The 18,173-nt window shown below is 46.5% G+C and overlaps 1 protein-coding gene across 11 annotated transcripts in view; it reads left to right on the plus strand.

Annotated features, from left to right (window-relative positions):
• The window catches only part of SPTB (spectrin beta, erythrocytic), a 154,504-nt gene that overhangs the window by 14,726 nt on the left and 121,605 nt on the right, over positions 1-18,173 (plus strand). For 5 of the 11 annotated variants that reach the window (XM_084804308.1, XM_084804326.1, XM_084804316.1 and 2 more), the window contains one exon: positions 689-796. The exons of 2 other annotated variants lie outside the window; for them this stretch is intronic. The gene's annotated coding sequence lies outside the window, so the exon portion shown is untranslated. Of the gene's footprint in view, positions 1-557; positions 797-18,173 lie in introns of those variants that run through there. 4 more of the 11 variants (XM_084804373.1, XM_084804384.1, XM_084804394.1 and 1 more) reach the window with 2 other exon arrangements.

The raw sequence follows: 18,173 nt of genomic DNA on the forward strand, positions 1-18,173 counted from the left end.
CATGCAATAGAAAAAGGATGAAACATATTTAAGGGCACAATCCTATGCATGTTTACATGGAAAAAGCCCTACAACTCCCAGTATTCCCCAGCCAGCATGCTTGCTGGGAGTTGCAGGACTTTTTTCTGTCTAGACATACATAGGATTGCACCCTAAGCCAATATCCAAAGCCCATTTTTTAATCATTATAACCATTCTTATTAGTTGCATAAACAACCCAGACAAGCACAGAATGCCAATTCGTTGGTGTGGCATCATTGTCACTACCAACATTTTTCTCTGCTTCCAGGCAATAGGAGTGCTGGGAAAGTGCAGTGGATAGGCTCTAACCAAGTCTATGAAGTACCCAATGTCTTACTTCGCATGTTACGATTTTAACAAATCCATTTTATAGGCCTGTGCTGGGTAACTACACACTAGAGCAGCCTTCCCCACCCTGGTGCCCTCCAGATGTTTGGGACTACAACTTCCAGCATTCCTGACCATTAATGATATTGGCTGGGGCTGATGGGAGTTGAAGTTCCAAATATCTGGAGGGCACCAGGGTGGGGAAGGCTGCACTAGAGCTTTAATACATGAAGTGCACAGACATCTGTTTTTAAGCTCATGTACATTTTAGAAAGACATGCCAACAACTGAAGGGGAAGAGGCAGACTCACTCTCCTTTGTTCCTTTCTTTGAAATGCAGCCATTGAAAAGAGTCCTCTGTAGTGCCAAATCTGTCTTCTTGATTGCTGAAGACCTCGTTTGGTCACCTTGAGAAAACAGCAATTGACTTGAAATCTAGGGGTGAATGGTGAGTACTTCTACAGGCCTAATAATTTCAGTGGCCTGAATTTTATAATTACTGCTTCCTGAGACATTTTCCAAGGTTAATTCACTAAATTCTGAATGATCTGATACCTCCTGTGGTCAACCATCTGGCATAGTTGAGCAGCAAGAAGGAAGGAATTTGTTTTCATATTCATCCTATGTGTGTGTGTGATGGCCAGGCCATTCTGGATTATTTATTTAACCCATGGTGAGACTGCGGGTTGTGTGAGGCTGCGATTTTGAATATGCAACCCCCACTTGGGGGTTGTTGCGTCATCTGAACCCAGTGAGCATGGGTTACATGTTGGTTAAACAACCCTCATATAACCCATGGTCTTGTTTAACCATTGCATAACCCACATTCACCAGGTTCACATAACACATGGGATGTACAAATCCCTTACCTGATTCTGGTCGGGGCATTCGCTGGGCAGGAGGAGGCAATCTGTTCCTCCCCCCGGAATCCTCGACGGGGGGGGAGGTGATCCGGTCCTCCCCCCCAGAATCCTGCCCGGCTGGCTCTGCTCCGCAGCCATGTCGTGGAGCCACCGGCTGGGCCGATCCGTAGCAGGGCCTCTGTCCGCTGCCAGGCTGGTGCGGATGTAAATGGCGTCCTGCGTAGGGGACACCATTTGCATCCCTACGGTAGCCTGTGATAGGCTACATAAATATTTATGTAGCCTGTCATGGGCTAGCGTAGGGATGCAAATGGCTGCTGCTACAACGGCTGCCATTTGCAGCCGTAGCAGCCCGGCAGCAGCCGGAGCTGCTGCTGCCGCTTCATCCACTACCAGGTAAGTCTGTCCTGGGGGGATTCCATGGGGGGGTGGGGGGCGTTCCGCCATGGACTCCGGGGGGCTGGATTCTTTAGAATCTGGCCTCACTGGAGTCCGTGGCAGAATTCTCCACCACCCCTAATAACACGACAACCCCTCTGTAGGGGTTGCATATGCAATTTGGCATTCGTGGGCACCGCAGCTCACTGTGGCCAAACCCAGTCATTGTCTCTCTTTCTGGGTCTGTTATGGGAGTTTGTGATTGGATTTTGGGGAAAGATAAAGAGCCTTTTCTAGCTCAAGAGTTTAGTGAAAGAAAATCACAAAGACTGAGATCGGGTCCTTTCTTCTTTTGTCTGGGAATAAAGAAAACAACAACACCCTGTTTCTGTATAACATGTTCCCTCCCTCCCTCTATTTGAATGTAAGAGCCACATTTCTTAATTTCAAGTTGAAAGGGGGATTTTCACGATATTGGAATGAAAAGCATGTTGGAGTATTATCCAGATATTAATGGAATTGGTTTTGGTCTGCCAGGGACACACGAAGCAAGATAAGCTGAGTGTACTGCACCTTTAAAATCTGATTTTCAGGGGTCACACAGGCGTTTGAGAAGAACATACTTCCAGGTGAGGTGCAGGGAGTAGAACTGAACATCATCATAGAATCATAGGGTTGGAAGGAGCCTACACGATCAAACTGGCAGGGGCTGCTCAGCCAATGAGAGAGGCTTGTTTCCAAGCCCATGTCCAGGTTCTTCACTGCTACTATATTGTTATGAATGGAGAGCAACTAATTTTTCCCCATGTGTGCAGATTTCCCTGAAGAAATAAAAATCCCCAGTTCTCGAGTGCAGCATCTGAAGGATCCCCCCTGAGAACAGCCCCTCCCCCAATTTCACTCCATTCCAGCAAACCGTTGTGGAGTTATTGCTTACACACGCGCACACACACACACACACCACCACCACCTTTCTCCTTCTCTGGGCACTTTCTCCCTCCTTGCAATGACAGGCGCTGAAGACCTCGCCAGATCAAAGAAGTGACTTTACATAACATCAGTGACTTTACACAATATTGGAGATGCAATTTAACACAACGGAGAAGGGAAGTAATGCAAACATTAGAGAAATGCATCATTATGGAGGCTAATTACTGGTGAAATGGGAGTGCAGGGCAATTCTGAAGGCTGGAAAGGCTCATGAGGTCACGGCCAGGTGAAAGACAAGGGCAAGGCTATCTTGCTGAAGTAAATGTGGAGGACAGGGGCACACAGCAGCAGAAGTGCAGAGAACCCAAAATAAAATGAAATGGAGTAAAAGTAGTCTCAGAAAATCCAACTTTTCCACTGGAAATCTCTAGGGTGATTGCACATTGGCCATGATGTCATCTGCCACGAACAACCTCAAAATGCTCCCAAATCCCCCATGAGGACAACCCCCAGGTGTCTTCAGTTAGAAGTCTCTAAAAATCTGGTCTCCCTATTTTTGAGGCTGTCATGTTGAGGCTGTCATTGCCCCACCCAATTCTTATTGAGAGGACCAGGTGCCCTTTTGTGATATATAGCAAAAGATGAAATATTTTGTTTCACTCTGTCCTCAAGTTTTGGTGCATCCCACTAGTGATGGCCACCAATTTGAATGGCTTTAAAAAGGGGCTAGACAAATTCATGGAGGATAAGGCTATATCAATGGCTACTAGTCCTGATGGCTACATGCTACCTCCAGTATCAGAGGCAGTATGCCTGTGTACACCAGTTGCTGGGGATCATGGATGGGAGGGTGCTATTCAACTCATGTCCTGCTTGTGGGCTTCCCATGGGCAGCTGGTTGGCCAGTGAGGGAACAGAATGCTGAACTAGATGGACCTTTGGTCTAATTCAGCATGGCTCTTTTTATGTTCTTATGTTCTACTCAGGTTGTGATTTTTAAGGAATTTTGAGTCTGGCATAATCATTTGAATCTAGGATCAGATAGGAACCATGTCTCCTTTGTATGCCTCCTGTAGATCTAATATTATATTTTTCAAAATGTGGAAAAGGAATGTCCTCCATAGAGAACAGCGCACGCATCATCATTAACTTTGTGACTGGTTATTCAAAGACACAGCAGTCTTGCATAGGAATGCTAGAGAGTTTCAGTTATTGGGCAGTAAAGAAATATAATAAATATATAAATATGCATGTCAAAGCAATTCAAGTGTTTGTGAAAAACCTTGAATATTGTTGAGTATTTTTTTCACCTGCATCCACTGAAAAATCTTGACTTGTCACACAGCCTTTAGCCATGAATGGGTAGGCAAGGACATAATTCAGATTGCTGGGCAGATATCCAAAGCAAGGCATCATGAGAGGACTTTACTATGACATCAAGTGTATTAGCCTATTCCCAAAACACAGAAAATACCTCATGAAATAGATGGCTCCATTTGAATTTGCAAGGGCCTACTTCATTAGTTGCAAGATGAGAAAATAAAAGGTAGATATGTAATTGTTTGGATGGTTAATCTTGGGGTACCACTGAGTGTGTGATATTGAATTCTCTACTTTGGGTTTGTGTTATCAGTAGCAGGTAAACAGTTGCTTTCCATTGTCTGCTATGTTTGTGAGAGGTGATGATGAGCTAGAAGGAGAAGCAAATATTGTGTTTCAGGCTGCTTTTGTATCCATTCCTGTTGACTTCTGTCACTTTTCCTGTTCCCAGAGCTCTGTGGTACTACTCTATTCTTTAGGCTTTCTGCCTCTGGAATTTTGGAATGTAGAGATTTCTGAGGGAGGTAAGAGGTGGTGGAGAGGCAGGGAAATATTGTTGATGTGGCAATATTAATTTCTGTTAAGGCTAATTTGCTGGCTAAGGCTTTCTCTGAGTCCAGGACACAAGCTAAAGCTGCCAGCCCAACTTTCTCCCTTCCTCCAAAAATAGAGAACCAGCTGTCATGGAGCCAAAAGACGTTTATTGTTCCCAAGGCCAAACCTGCTGTTCCTAAGAGAATTCCTAAGAGAATTGCTGACAAAAGTTAACCTGAAAGCAGTCTGAAATATTTTTTGAGAGTAAACAGAGACATGTTTCTAGATGCTGGTTTTAAAGGCCAGAGTAGGGACACTACAGCAACTCCTAAAGAACCCGGCTGGGGGCATATACTTTAAAACAGGACATAGTTTGGCCCTGAATCAAACATTGATGCAGTAAAATGGCAGCAGTATAGTAGAAGGGAGAATAGAACTGTGAGGGAAGATCCAAAGGGGCAGTGGCCAGGACTCATGGTAAGATAGTTGGGGAAGAAGCAGTAGTATCAAGACTGCATGTAGGTATTGCTGCCTCTTCCAGAAGGAGACACATGTGTGCTTTCTAATTTGCATATGTTCATGTAAACACATATATATATATGGAAATTTTCCATTGCCTTGCATTAAGGCTGAGCTTTTATTTATTTCTTAATCCAGCTGGGTGGCAATAAAAGCCTACTGAGCTGCTTTGAAATTGGCCGCTGCGAAACACTGAGCTTGGAGTTGGGGGTAGCATACATTTTGGCTGAGTGGGCAGGAAAATTTAAGCCTTTACACCAAAAGGAAAATTCTAGAGAACCTGGAACTTGGAAGACATCTATAAACCCAGTGAAGGGAGAACGGGAGTTGCCCTAACTCCCAGCAGTGTAGGCAGGGACAAAAAGTTGCTTGGGCTGAACACTAACCCTTACGCCCACCCCAGCCTGAGCTAGGGGACTCTCAGACCTTATAAGATGCTCTTGAGGTTTAGGGAATAGGGATTTAAACCATTAGACCCAATTTCCAGGCCCCAAGCTAGAAATGTTAAACAGTTGCAATTAACCAAGGAGAGGGCTCTGGATTTATTACTGAGGCTTACTTGGAAGGAAGGAAACATACTGTTAAGGTAGACATTAAGTTTATTTGCAAAGGGAAAGGGATAAAAAGGTATGCAAGAGTCAAAGAAACCTTTGGAACAATGGTTTCAATGGAACAATGGCAAAAATAGCGACATAATACCTAATCCTACCATATACATTACCTAAGTATAGGTCTTTCAGCAGGACAGGGCCCAATCCAGGATCCATAGGCTCACAAGCCTGAAAGCAAGTTAGAGCATGAAGTTGAAAACAAATGGGTGGCTCCAAGCCCCTTCTTATGCTCAAAGCCCTGACCACTCAAAGAAGATCCTGATTAGCCAATTGCAAGCCGCAATGCAGCATTCCCAAGCCCCATAGGGGAGGGTGAATGTTCCCACAGAAATGCAGCTGACATAATTCAATCCAATTAACTGAGTCTTACTCTGGCCTTGAAGGCTAGAGGCATCTTGAACTAACAGACACACAGGTGGTTGCACTATTATGTGCCACTTCAGCCTGGCCAAATGGAGTTACCACACAGAGCACAAAAAGAAAACTTAATACTGGTTCTTTCCATCTTCCCAGCATCCCTTGAAGAATACTATGGGGGTAGTTAGGAACCAGGTGGCAGAGATTTATGTTGGTTTAGACATGAGGCTCTTGAATAACTTGGGGCAAAATTCATGAGTAAACAAGGAACAAGTTCCATATAGGACAAATAGAAAATAACACAAAATCAGGGGCATAAGAAAACAAAACTCTAAAAGAGTATACTAGATATTTCATTGTATGTTCTAATGCTGAGGACAGCATAGTTATTACAGTTAATGGAAGTTATTAATCTATTGTTAGGGCGGCCTTTCTCCTTGAAGCCAAAGAATAAAGTAGATCTCTTGGTCTCGCAACATGGACATGCTGGATCTTCCAACCAGTATGCAGGACTGTAGAAAGGTCAGGGAAAGCCTATTCATGGAAAAGACTTCCCTAGGAATTTGCATAAATGGCATCACAAAGTCATTTGATTTAGGACCAATCAAAAAGGGTGTCAGTCACACTTTCTGTACTGAATAACTCAGGACAGAGTTCAAGATTGTTTTTTTGTATCCTTGTCATACCATCTGAATGGATAATATTACCTATTCAGAGAAAGAAAACAGGGTAACAAAAGTCTATGATGAAATCGCTAGTATTGATACTAGGAGTTGTTAATCTCTAGAATTTGAGGCCCAGGCTTAACTCTGAACATGTCTTTAAGGATCAACTCTTTTATGGGCTTTAACTTTCTGGTGCTTTGCCAAGACTGGTGTTTTATGCTTACACTGGTAGTATCAGACCACTTTGTCTCTCCCTTGCATACTGTGAAAGCCTAGGTCAGAGCTGGTTGCTATTTATGGAATTGCGTGCTGTCTGGAAATTCTGTACAAGAAACCCTTTGCATCAGAGACAGGGAGACAGAGGTAGGTGTTTCCGTGTGTGGGCAAAAGGTGGCTGCTGGTATATCAATACTGTGTGGCTGAGTAGTACCAGCCAGCTCAATGTCATATATGGTGGCCTGTTCCGAAGTCTGCTCTTGTCTTGAAGAGCTTATTTGAGATAATCCCAGGTGGGTTGATCTGAAGCAAGCTTGTCACTATGATTTTATAAATGGCATACAGAATCACAGTTGAGCAATTATTTACACAGGAAACTGTTTTCTGAGGGCTGGGGTGTCAGGGATGCTATATGTTATTTTTTCTTTTCTTTTTTAGATGTGAATATTAATTGAAATAAAGGTTCCAATAATTTATAAACAGGAACTCTGATTTCTCAGTGATACCATTTGTTGCAAATGTAAGAGCCCTAAGCATTTTATACCTCTGCTATGTCAAATAACTTCCTTGGCCACTCTGAAACAGAAGGTAGTACAGCAAGTTTTCAGGGCTTTGCTAAAATGATTTTGCATCCACTAACACGTTTTGTAAACCCGCTGCACAAAATTCCGTGGGGTGGGGGGAGATAAAATGTTCTGTTCATGGGTGGATTTGAACCAAAACGTGAGCGTGTTTGTCACTGCTTTAACAGATAGCACCGCAGGAGTCTGCTGGCTGGGCCAGCTACCCAGTTCTCTGTGTTTCTTGCATGTTGGGGACATGGTGATGTGATGGACACAGTCCCAGCTTGGCCTGTGTGGACTGGCTCTTTCTGTGTCTCATGTGGGTATAGCCCCTGATAGGTGGGCACGGAGAGTGTTTCCAAGAATGTTGTGGGCATGTTTGTGATTTTTTATAACTTTCCATATTTTCTGTGTTGTATGTTCCCCTCTCCTTTCCTGCACTGAGTCCACATTGGATACTGTGGCCAAACTAACCACATAGGCACAGTGTACCTTCCCCCCACCACACACCCCGCTATAGGATTGCTCTACTTGTTTACATTCCTGTTTTGTTAATTATGTCTGCATTGTTATCCTGTACTTTTTCATACTTCACCAGCCCACCATAAATAGAAGAAGCTGGTTTTATGAGGATAATATTTTGAGGAAAATCCCAATTCTTACCATGGATAAGGAAGGAGACTGTATGGCATCGCTTGAGCGGCCATTAGCAAACTCATGTGACTTCTCTCAAGGTGAATATTGTTAGCCTCTCTGAAAGAATTAAGTTCTGCATTCTTGAATTCCACACAGTTGCCACTGTGTATTATACATTTCCTACCTTGATCTGTGGAAAAAGATTCCTCTGCAGTTAGAAGGCTGTCTCCTAAAGATGAGTACGTGCCTATGGCTGGATGAAGTTATCCCTTTGGGCAACATGCATTAGCAAGTAAAGTGCTCTGGGATGAAAGTATGCTGTGGAGATTAAAGCATATTATCAGGGTACTGCATGATGCCAGAGTTCTAAATCTACATCCTTTGTAAGCAATTATAAACAATTGGCTTTGTTACAGATACTGCTCTGTAAGATACCTAGGCTATATGTTGTGCATAAAGTGCGATTATTGCTGCCGTTCTCTTTGGCTGTAAGATTGTGTTTGCTATTATTCTACTTCACAGATGGAGAGAACTGAATTCTTCCCTGGCTTTAAGATTGAGCTCTTTCTACATGTCTCAAGTACATTTGTGCTGTCTGTAAGAAAGGTTCATGTTGCATTTAAGGTTAGGGAAATGTGCAGGATCTTTCTGAAGGTTGTTTGTTTGTACATACGCATAACTAAATGGATTAAAATTTGCCATATTAGTCCCTGACCTTGTCTACCTTTCAGCTAGCAGCTTATATATCTCTCCATTAACTATCCTTTAATTCTACTGAGCATATTTCACAGTCTCAAAGCAAAGTATGAAAGAGAGAGAAATCAGCATTCATATTACCATGTTAAAATTCTACAAATGAGTAAGGGAAATGACATATTTTGTAGTGTTGTATTGACGAACTTGTTTCATATATTAAAAACTGGTCCTTGGACTCTCAATACACAATGAAAACTTAACTAATAATTTGAAAATGAGTGTTGTCATCATTGCTTTGTATTTAATATCCCTGTTTTCATTTTATTTTGAAGATGAAATCTAATGATTCTGCCCCGTTGTGTATTTTTAACTGTTTTGTTATCTGACAATTCCATTTTGCGTGTACTATGTAATGTTTCCCCTTTTTGCTCAAACATATAGTAGGTGAAACTGGTGCACAGAACACTGTCAGATGTACAAAGAACTCACAGTCTCTGTTAAGTCTTATGTGAAGTATACTAATAATAGCAAAAACATTTTCAAAAAGAATCCTTAATTGAATGGTATTGGTTTGAAAACTATAGTGGAGAAGGGAACAGGTCTATTGACTTGCATAATTTTCCAGCTGAGACCTACTTCAGGGCCAAACTAGACAAGATGCCATTCACATAATTGCATCAATGGCTGTTCAAAAGTAAATAGCAGACACAGGGTCAGGTCAGGACCCTGGCACATGGGGAATGGGGAGGAGCTTTAACTCCTCACCCCCTGCTGCATTATGAATTCAGGTCCCCCCCCCCTCACCCCAAGCTATGTGCACTGGAAGACAAGCTTCCATCAATACCAGTTCAAGCTTTTTTCCCCAAAGCAAATGACAGGTGCAGGACCCCAGTCCAGAGTGAAAGGATGAAAGCTTCCTTTCTTCTTTGTGGTCTCTGTGCATCACACATATGGGCTCTGTGCCTGCATGGAGACTCGTTTGGGAAACTTCCAAGCTGCATAGTTTTTTGGCGGAAATCCCTCCCCCACCGTCTCTGACATATATAGTGTGGGTTCCCGCCTTCCCCTCAGTTCCTTTTCGACCGCCTTAGTGTTACTTCGTGGGGAACTTCTTTCAACATTCTGTCTCACTGTATTTCTATCTTATCTAAACCTCATTTCTTCCTTCATCTTATTTTTCTTCTTTATCTTCAAAATAAGAGAGAGTGAGAGAGAGTGGAGAGAGAGAGAGAGAGAGAGAGAGAGACGGAGATTGTTGGTGGTGTTGGGGAGTGTCGTTCGCCTCAGCGGTGACACATCTTTTCTTCCTCGGCCTATGGCCCCAAAGCCTCCGTTTAGAAGGTGCACGGCCTATGGCAGTAAGGTGCTCTCTTCGGACGGCCACTCCTTATGTCTTCTTTGGAGGAATCCCACAAGGTTGAAGCTTGCCACCACTGCCAATTGCTATCAAAACAGGCTTGCAAGAACAGGTCTGATCGACTAAAACCAATCCGGTGGCAATGGGCCCTTCAGGCGGTCAACATGCCTAAGGCACAAACACCCAGGGACCAGCCCTCCTTGGCCCCTTCTACAAGTACAGAAGCAGTCATTGAGACCCAATCTTTCCCCCACCCACCACTGAGCTGGTGCGAGTAGACCCACCTACTCCGGGAAGGAGCTTGGCCATTCCAGTGGCAAAAAATCTCTCAAAACGGGCAAAACGCCCTAAACCAGCGGCTGATGCACCGGAAAGGAAGAGGAAAAAGAAATCCTCCAAACAACAGGAAAAAGAGTGGGATCTCCCACCTCCTCCTCCTTTACTGGATTCTCCTATTCGTGTTGTGCCCACCACACACATGACTTCTCTGGAACCGGCCTCTATGGTCTTGGAGGGTGAGTTGAGGGATACACCAACCCCACCATCCCATCTAAGACAGCCACGGGACAGAGATCCAGGTCTCCAACACTGTGTCATTATGACATCCAGTCACTTCAGGATCGACCCACGCTTTCCCCTCGACAGCCTTCTCGATACCGTCCGATCTCTGGATCGATACCGTCGGGATCATTGGATGGGACAATATGACCGTGATTACTCACATTCTCCATCCCGAGATCGGGACCATTTTTTGGCCTCGTTGTCTCTCCCCACTGACAACATTCGGATGCGGATTGGAGACTCCATAGGGACCATGATCTCTTCCTCGATCGCTCCCGCTACCTACCGGCTCCGTCACCATTGCATGCTCCCTTTCAGTCTGGGCAATGCTCCGGCTTTGACACCCAGGAGGTTTTTTGCCCTCCTCCTCTGGTACCATGGCACTCAACGTCCTTAGCGATACACCAAACCAGTTGGGACCATCAAGCCCCGCCACCTCCTGTTCCACCTCATGCCTCCGCTGTGGTTCAACGACCTACTCAACTGCAGGAATCTGGGGAGGACTGCCAGTCCGACTCCTCCTCGTATTCCTCGGTTTCTCCATCTATCTTATCACCGGACAATGTCATCGGGACACGAGATAGAGCCTCGCCTTCTGAAGACATGGGCCACTTCTCTGAAAGTGCTGAGAATGGCACAGTCCAACAACCTCCCCAACAGATTCATAATCTGGTATTCGATACCGTTGCAACGGGCCTGTCCACACTGGTGGCCATCCCGTTTCTTCCAGCCCTGCTGAGTGCAGTCCAACAAACGTGGAAAGCACCTTCGTCCAAGAGGCTGGAATCGATGTACAGGGTTCAAGAGACGGATGCGTCTTTCCTCTTCTCACATCCAAAACCAAACTCCATAATTGTGGAGTCTGCCCAAGGTCGCTCACAGAAAGCACATGCCTGTCAGGAGCGCCCTGGCGGCCTCTTTCAGTCTACTCCAATAGCTAACTCAAGACACAGACAAAAGGGTTCTTTTCAAGGCTTCAATCCTTTTACAACTTAATGACTCTTTCAGATGCTAATCACCAGCAACTAAGCAAGGAACAGCAGAGTAGCCTATGCTTCAGGTTAGGCAGTTGCTCTCTGTTTGAAGGAGAATCATGGGAAGACCCTGAACTTATGGGCTAGGGAGAGTTCCTCCCTCTTTCCCTTGGGTCCTCGGGACACGACCGTTGCTTGCGCACCAAACGAGCGCTACGCCTCCTTTCCACGCCCTCCAGCTGTCGTCGCTCCCAGCATCGGTGTCGAGCGTCCAGCAAGCCCCCCTCCCACACTCTCTCGCTGCCAGGCTCACTATCTCAGGAATGCTGGCAGGAGGAATCTCTGCCAGCTGCTGTGCCTGTGAGAGATAAGCACGCTCCTCTCCCACAGATTGCTGTTCCTCCTCAGAATCAGAACAGCTCTGGGGTTCTATCAGCTCAGTTTCCACCCTGACAATCCCTCACCTGTGGATAAGGGGGGTTGCAAACTTGATATCGTTGAACATTGTCTCTACTCCTCAGCGGCATTGGGGCTTAGAATTTCCAACTACCAGGCGATGATGGCCAGATATCAGCTCTTCCTCTGTGAGAAAACGGACTCCCTCATCGCATACCTCCCTGAGGATCAATGTGACTTAGCTAGAATGTTTCATGTGGAGGTATCCAAGCTCTCTCGTCAACAGATCAACACTGCCTGTCATCAAATGGAATGCAATGCTAAGAGCATGATGGGATCTGTTGTCCTAAGGTGGCATGCCTAGCTTTGCTCTGTGGGCCTAACTCCTGAAGCCCACTCGCGGATAGAAAATCTACCCTTCGACGGCGAGGGTTTATTCAATGCCAACATGGATGACCAGATGGACTCGGTGCAGAAAGCCAGAACGACTGCTTGTAAGATGGGCATCTCCATCAACAACAGCAACAGCATGCTCCATACCATCAGCGTTGCTGGTACTGAAACCAGACCTATCCACCTCAGCAATCTGGGGACTGGACACCCAGATTCCCACAGCAACAGCACCAGCAGAGAAAAAGCTACTCCTTCCCCAGGTTCCAACAAAAGACGAAGGGTGAGGGATTCTCTAAACATCATCAGCTCCGTTCCCCTCCGTACCGACAATTACAATCCACCTTTCGGAGACCTCCTGAGCCAATATTACCCGGCGTGGGCAAGAGTGACGTCGGACAACTGGGTGCTAGCTACTGTCCGACACAGATACAGAATAGAATTCAACACACCCCTGCCTTTGGGTCCAGTCCAGGTCACTCCGCCTTTGGAGGTCCTCCACAAAGAAACTCAATCTCTCTTACGAAAGGGCGCCATTCAACACGTTCATCCAAACGTTGGTATGGAGGGGTTCTTCTCCAGGTACTTCACAGTACCAAAACGGGATGGAGGCCCATTCTCAGCCTTCCCGACCTGAACAAGTTTGTCACTCCCAAGAAGTTCAGGATGACAACTCTAGCCACAATTCTCCCACTCCTACGGAAGGGCTCTTGGTTCGCCACAATCGATCTCGAAGACGCATATGTTCACGTAGCCATAGAATGCTCACACAGAAAGTTCCTCCACTTTGCGATTGGAGGAGAACTGTTCCAGTTCAACATCTTGCTGTTCGGCCTCTCAACAGCCCCATGTGTATTTACCAAGTGCATGGCTGTGGTCTGCGCTTACCTCCATCTTCAGGGAGTAGAAATCTACCCATATCTAGATGATTGGCTACTGGTGGCCTCCTCCCAAGAAGTTGTACTGTGCAATATCGTGATCGTCTTGGATCTTCTTCAGGCATTGGGACTATGAATCAACAAGGAGAAGTCTCACTTGACCCCCACTCAAACAGCTCAATTTATAGGGGCCATCCTTGATTCCAAATTGGGCTGGGCATACCTACTGATGACTCGTGTCACAAACCTCGTCATGCAAGCCACGTTGATATTCTCTGCCCACCGTGCCAGGGCACATGACGTCCAATACCTCCTAGGCCACATGGCAGCCACAGTATCGGTCATGGAATGGGTTCGGCTATGAATGAGACCACTTCAACACTGGTTCATCTGGAACTTTGACTTGACCCGCAACCCTCTCTTTGTCACACTCTCAATACCAGAGGTCGTTGCTCTCAGCTTGGACTGGTGGATGGACTCCAGGCATCTGACACAAGGGATGCCATTCCTTCCCTCTCCTCCATCCACGGTTCTCACCACAGACACCTCTCTCCTAGGTTGGGGACTGCATCATGGCCCCCTTCAAGCACAAAGTCTCTGGTCTTCCAAGGAAACACTATACCATATAAACCTCTTGGAGCTGTTGGCAGTTTGGAAAGCTCTCCGCACCTTCGAGCCGTACCTCCGACATCAACACATCCAGATCCTTATGGACAACACCACAGTTCTCTGGTACCTAAACAAGCAAGGCGGAACACACTCCTCCCGCCTCCTTTCTCTCACTCTACACCTTTACAACTGGGTTGTTGCCAAGAACATTCACTTGACTGCTCTCCATATAGCAGGACAAGACAACCTGTTGGCAGACTCTCTCAGCCACTTCCTCCGGTGCTCCCATGAATGGCAGCTGGCCATGACAGTCCTGCAACTAATTTTCAACCAGTGGGGCCGACCAGAGAACGACCCTTTCGCAACTCCAGCGAACAGGGCCTGTGGGCAATTCTGCTCCACAGCTAGGGATGTACGAAAGTCACTTACCTTTTCGCAGGGGTGCTTCGCGGTGGGGGGGAGGTGCTTCGCTTCTCCCCCTGAAGTTCAGGCGAGGGGGGGGAGGCGTCCCGCCTCGCCCGGCCGAAATTCAGGCTGGGGAGAAGCACCCCGGCTGCGAAACAAAGTGTAGAAAAAACACAAAACCCCGTGATAGGCTACGTAACAATTAACGTAGCCTATCACGGCTAGATTTCCAAAGTCAGCCGTGATAGGCTACGTAACGATTAATGTAGCCTATCACAGGTGACTTTGAAAAGAAAAGAAAAAAAAGCGCGTACGCAAATGGCGGCGCCCTATAGGCACCGCCATTTGCGTTCCTTATTTGGTCCCGGTAGTCTACATAAAGATTTACGTAGACTACACTGTAGTCTACATAAATCTTTACGTAGACTACCGGGACCAAATAAGGAACGCAAATGGCGGCGCCCATAGGGCGCCGCCATTTGCGTACGCACTTTTTTTTTTCTCCCCAAAGTCACCCGTGATAGGCTACGTAACGATTTACGTAGCCTATCACGGCTGACTTTGGAAATCTAGCCGTGATAGGCTACGTTAATCGTTACGTAGCCTATCACGGGGTTTTGGGTTTTTTTTTACACTTTGTAATGGTGGCGGCAGCAGCTGGTCAGAAGACCGGCTGCTGCCCCCGACGAAAGGCCGCCGAACCGCCGCCGGGAGGGACATTCGCCAAAGGTAAGTCCCATCCCGGGGGGGGGGCGGAGAATTTCACCGCCGATTTCGGGGGGCCGAATGTGTTGGCGCTCGGCCCCTCGAAGATTCAGGGAGAAATTCTCCGCCATCCCTAGAGTTGGAGTCAGCCACGGATCAATCTCAGCGATGCCTTTTTCCTAGAATGGAAGGATCGCCTGTTCTACCTTTTTCCTCCATTCCCACTCCTCACGAGGCTGATCTCCAAAATCAGACAGGACGCCACAAACTTCATCCTGATTGCCCCTTGGTGGCCCAGACAATCCTGGTTCACGATGCTGTTGAACCTAGAGCACGGACACCTCCTACTGCTACCGCGGATAGACAACTTGATTTCCCGGGACCAGGGCAGGATCCTTTACCCCGATCTCCATACTCTGAACCTCATGGTGTGGAGGATCCAAACACCCACCACTTTTCCCCACTGACAGTGCAGGTTGTATTTGATACGGCGAGGAAACCATCCACAAGCTGCTCGTACTCAGCAAAATAGTCTTCATTTGTTCGGTTCGTGACCAACAACAACTGTAACCCTAATGACTGTTGTCTAGTGGACGTATTATTTTTCCTCCAACATCTTATCAGCAAAGGCCTGAAGTACTCCTCCATCAGGGCGTATGCTTCAGCGATTTCTGCTATGATGGGCAACATTGACGGGTGCTCCATATTCAGCCACCCCTTATGCAAGCAATTCCTGCGAGTACTCAGAAACTTGGCTCCTCCACTGAGAGGCTTTGTTCCTCAGTGGGACCTAATCCTGGTGCTTAACATCCTCACGTTGGTAATGTTCAAACCACTTGCTACAGTGGACTTGAGGCTGCTCTCTTGGAAGGTCGCCTTCCTGATAGCCATAACGACATTGAGGAGAGCACGCGAACTCTCTGCATTGCGAACAGACTCACCTTACACTGTATTTCACAAGGAAAAGGTGGTCCTGCGGCCAAACTTAGCATTCCTCCCGAAGGTGGTCATGGACTTCCATCTTAATGAACAAATCGTGCTCCCTGCCTTCTTTTCATCCCCAACTTCTGATTTGGAATGACGGCTACGCATTCTAGATGTCCGGAGAGCACTGGCCTTCTATAAGTCACAGACCAAGCCTCTCTGCAAGTCTCAACGGCCCTTCCTATGCTATGGGGGACCCAATAAAGGCTCTCCAGTCTCCTCTCAGAGGCTGGCATCCTGGATCGTACACACCATTCGACTGGCATACAAGGTCACCACGAGACCCCTACCGACTTGAATCCAAGCGCATTCAACAAGGGGAGTGTTGACTTCTACTGCCTTTGCAAGAGGGGTTCCCAGCATAAACTTGTGTAAGGCAGCCACCCGATATAAGCCTTCTACCTTTATTAAGCCCTACAGATTGGATGTCCGAGCTCGAGTGGACTGTGCCTTTGGCAGTGCTGTGCTTTCATCGGTACTATACTGAGACACCGACCGATCTCTGGTAAGTTAACTTGTTACTTGCCCATATGTGTGATGCACAGAAACCATGAAGAAGAAAGTCAGGGTGCTTACCTGTAACTGTAGTTCTTCAAGTGGTCATCTGTGCATTCACACAACCCCCACCCCCGTCCCCACTTCGGTGTCACCTCGACTGTTGGTGCCGAGGTGTTCTTCTCCTTGGTCTGGGACTACTTGTGGTCTCAAGGAACTGAGGGGAAGGCGGGAACCCACGTTATATATGCCAGAGATGGTGGGGGAGGGGTTCCTGCCAAAAAACTATGCAGCTTGGAAGTTTCCCGAATGAGTCTCCGCGCAGGCACAGAGCCCATATGTGTGAATGCACAGGTGACCACTCGAAGAACTATAGTTAAAGGTAAGCAACCTGACTTTCCCCTCCATGGCAGGGCACTGATCTAGATTGCCCGCTCCCAAACCTGCTGTTTACTTTTCAAAAGCTGTTCATGTAATTACTAATTGTGTGAATGGTTTTGTGTCTAGTTTGGCCTTAAGTCTCTCACCAGTTTCAGAATGGTTTATCATGACATGAATAAGCTACAGAGAGCCTTAGGCTCACACATTCCCCGCTCCCCTCCTCTACTCTAGTGCAGCCACAAGGAGGCGATTGGAAGCTTTTTGCCTCCATTTTTTTTTTATTAACCACAGATTAGTTTTAAGTCTGAACCCAACAAACTGTGATTAATTTTAACTGTGGTTTGTTTGAAACAAACCATCTTCATAACCTGTGGTCTGAAGCTAGCTTGTTTCAAACAAACCATTGTTAAGCTTAACCACAGTTTGTTGGGTTTGAATGAAACAACAATCTATGGTTAATCAAAAACAGGTGAGAGCTTCTGATCTCCTCATGGCTGAGCTGGAGCTGGGGAAGCACATGAGCCCAAGACTTCTGTGTGTTCCAAAAAAGACTCCACACACAGTGTTATAAACCGGAGGGCTCAAAAACACAAGCCTGAAGCAGAGTTTCTCCTAATCCAAGGGAAGAGAGAGGAGGAATCTGAACGCTGAATTGTACTTAAGGAGACTGTAGACTGTCAATTCAGTATGCCTGAATACAACGCAGATGCAACTTGGAGCAAGTATGTATTTTGTGTGCCTCTTCCCCCACCCCACACCCCAGCCTTTCTTATGTATTCTTGCTGCTCAAACAAAGGGATAAGTCCCCCTTAGAAAAGAGCAGAAGAGAAGCCGCTCTAGAGGGGGATCTTAACAATGGAATGAGAAGCATGTTAGAGTATTATCTGAATTTTCATAGAATCAGTTTTGGTCCATCAAGGACACATGAAGCAAGAAAAGCTGAGAGTACTGTACCTTTAAAATCTGGTTTTCTGGAGTTACACGGTGCACGGTTACACTTCCGGGTGGGGTTGGGGATGTAGAACTTAACATTGTCAAACTGGCAGGGGCTGCTCAACCAATGACAGAGGCTTATTTCCCAGCCCATGTCCAGGCTCTTCCCTGCTACTACATTATTATGAATGGAGAACAACTAACTTTTCCCCATGTGCACAGATTTCCCTGAAGAAGCCAAAATCCCTGATTCTCCAGTGCAGCATCTGAAGGCTCCCTATGAGAGCACCCCCCCATTTTGCCGCATTCCAGAAATCTGCCACGGAGTTATTGCTCCCATGCCATTTTTCCCCATGTGCACGCTTTTGCCTTGAGAAGCCAAAATCCCTGGTTTCCGAGTGCAGTATCTGAAGGATCCCCCTGAGAGCAGCCGTCCCAATTTTGCCCCATTCCAGCAAACTGCTACGGA

This window comes from Heloderma suspectum, chromosome 1, assembly GCF_057233095.1.
Source record: "Heloderma suspectum isolate Gila_16-S chromosome 1, 16-S_ref, whole genome shotgun sequence".
In the NCBI taxonomy this organism is placed as follows: domain Eukaryota; kingdom Metazoa; phylum Chordata; class Lepidosauria; order Squamata; family Helodermatidae; genus Heloderma; species Heloderma suspectum.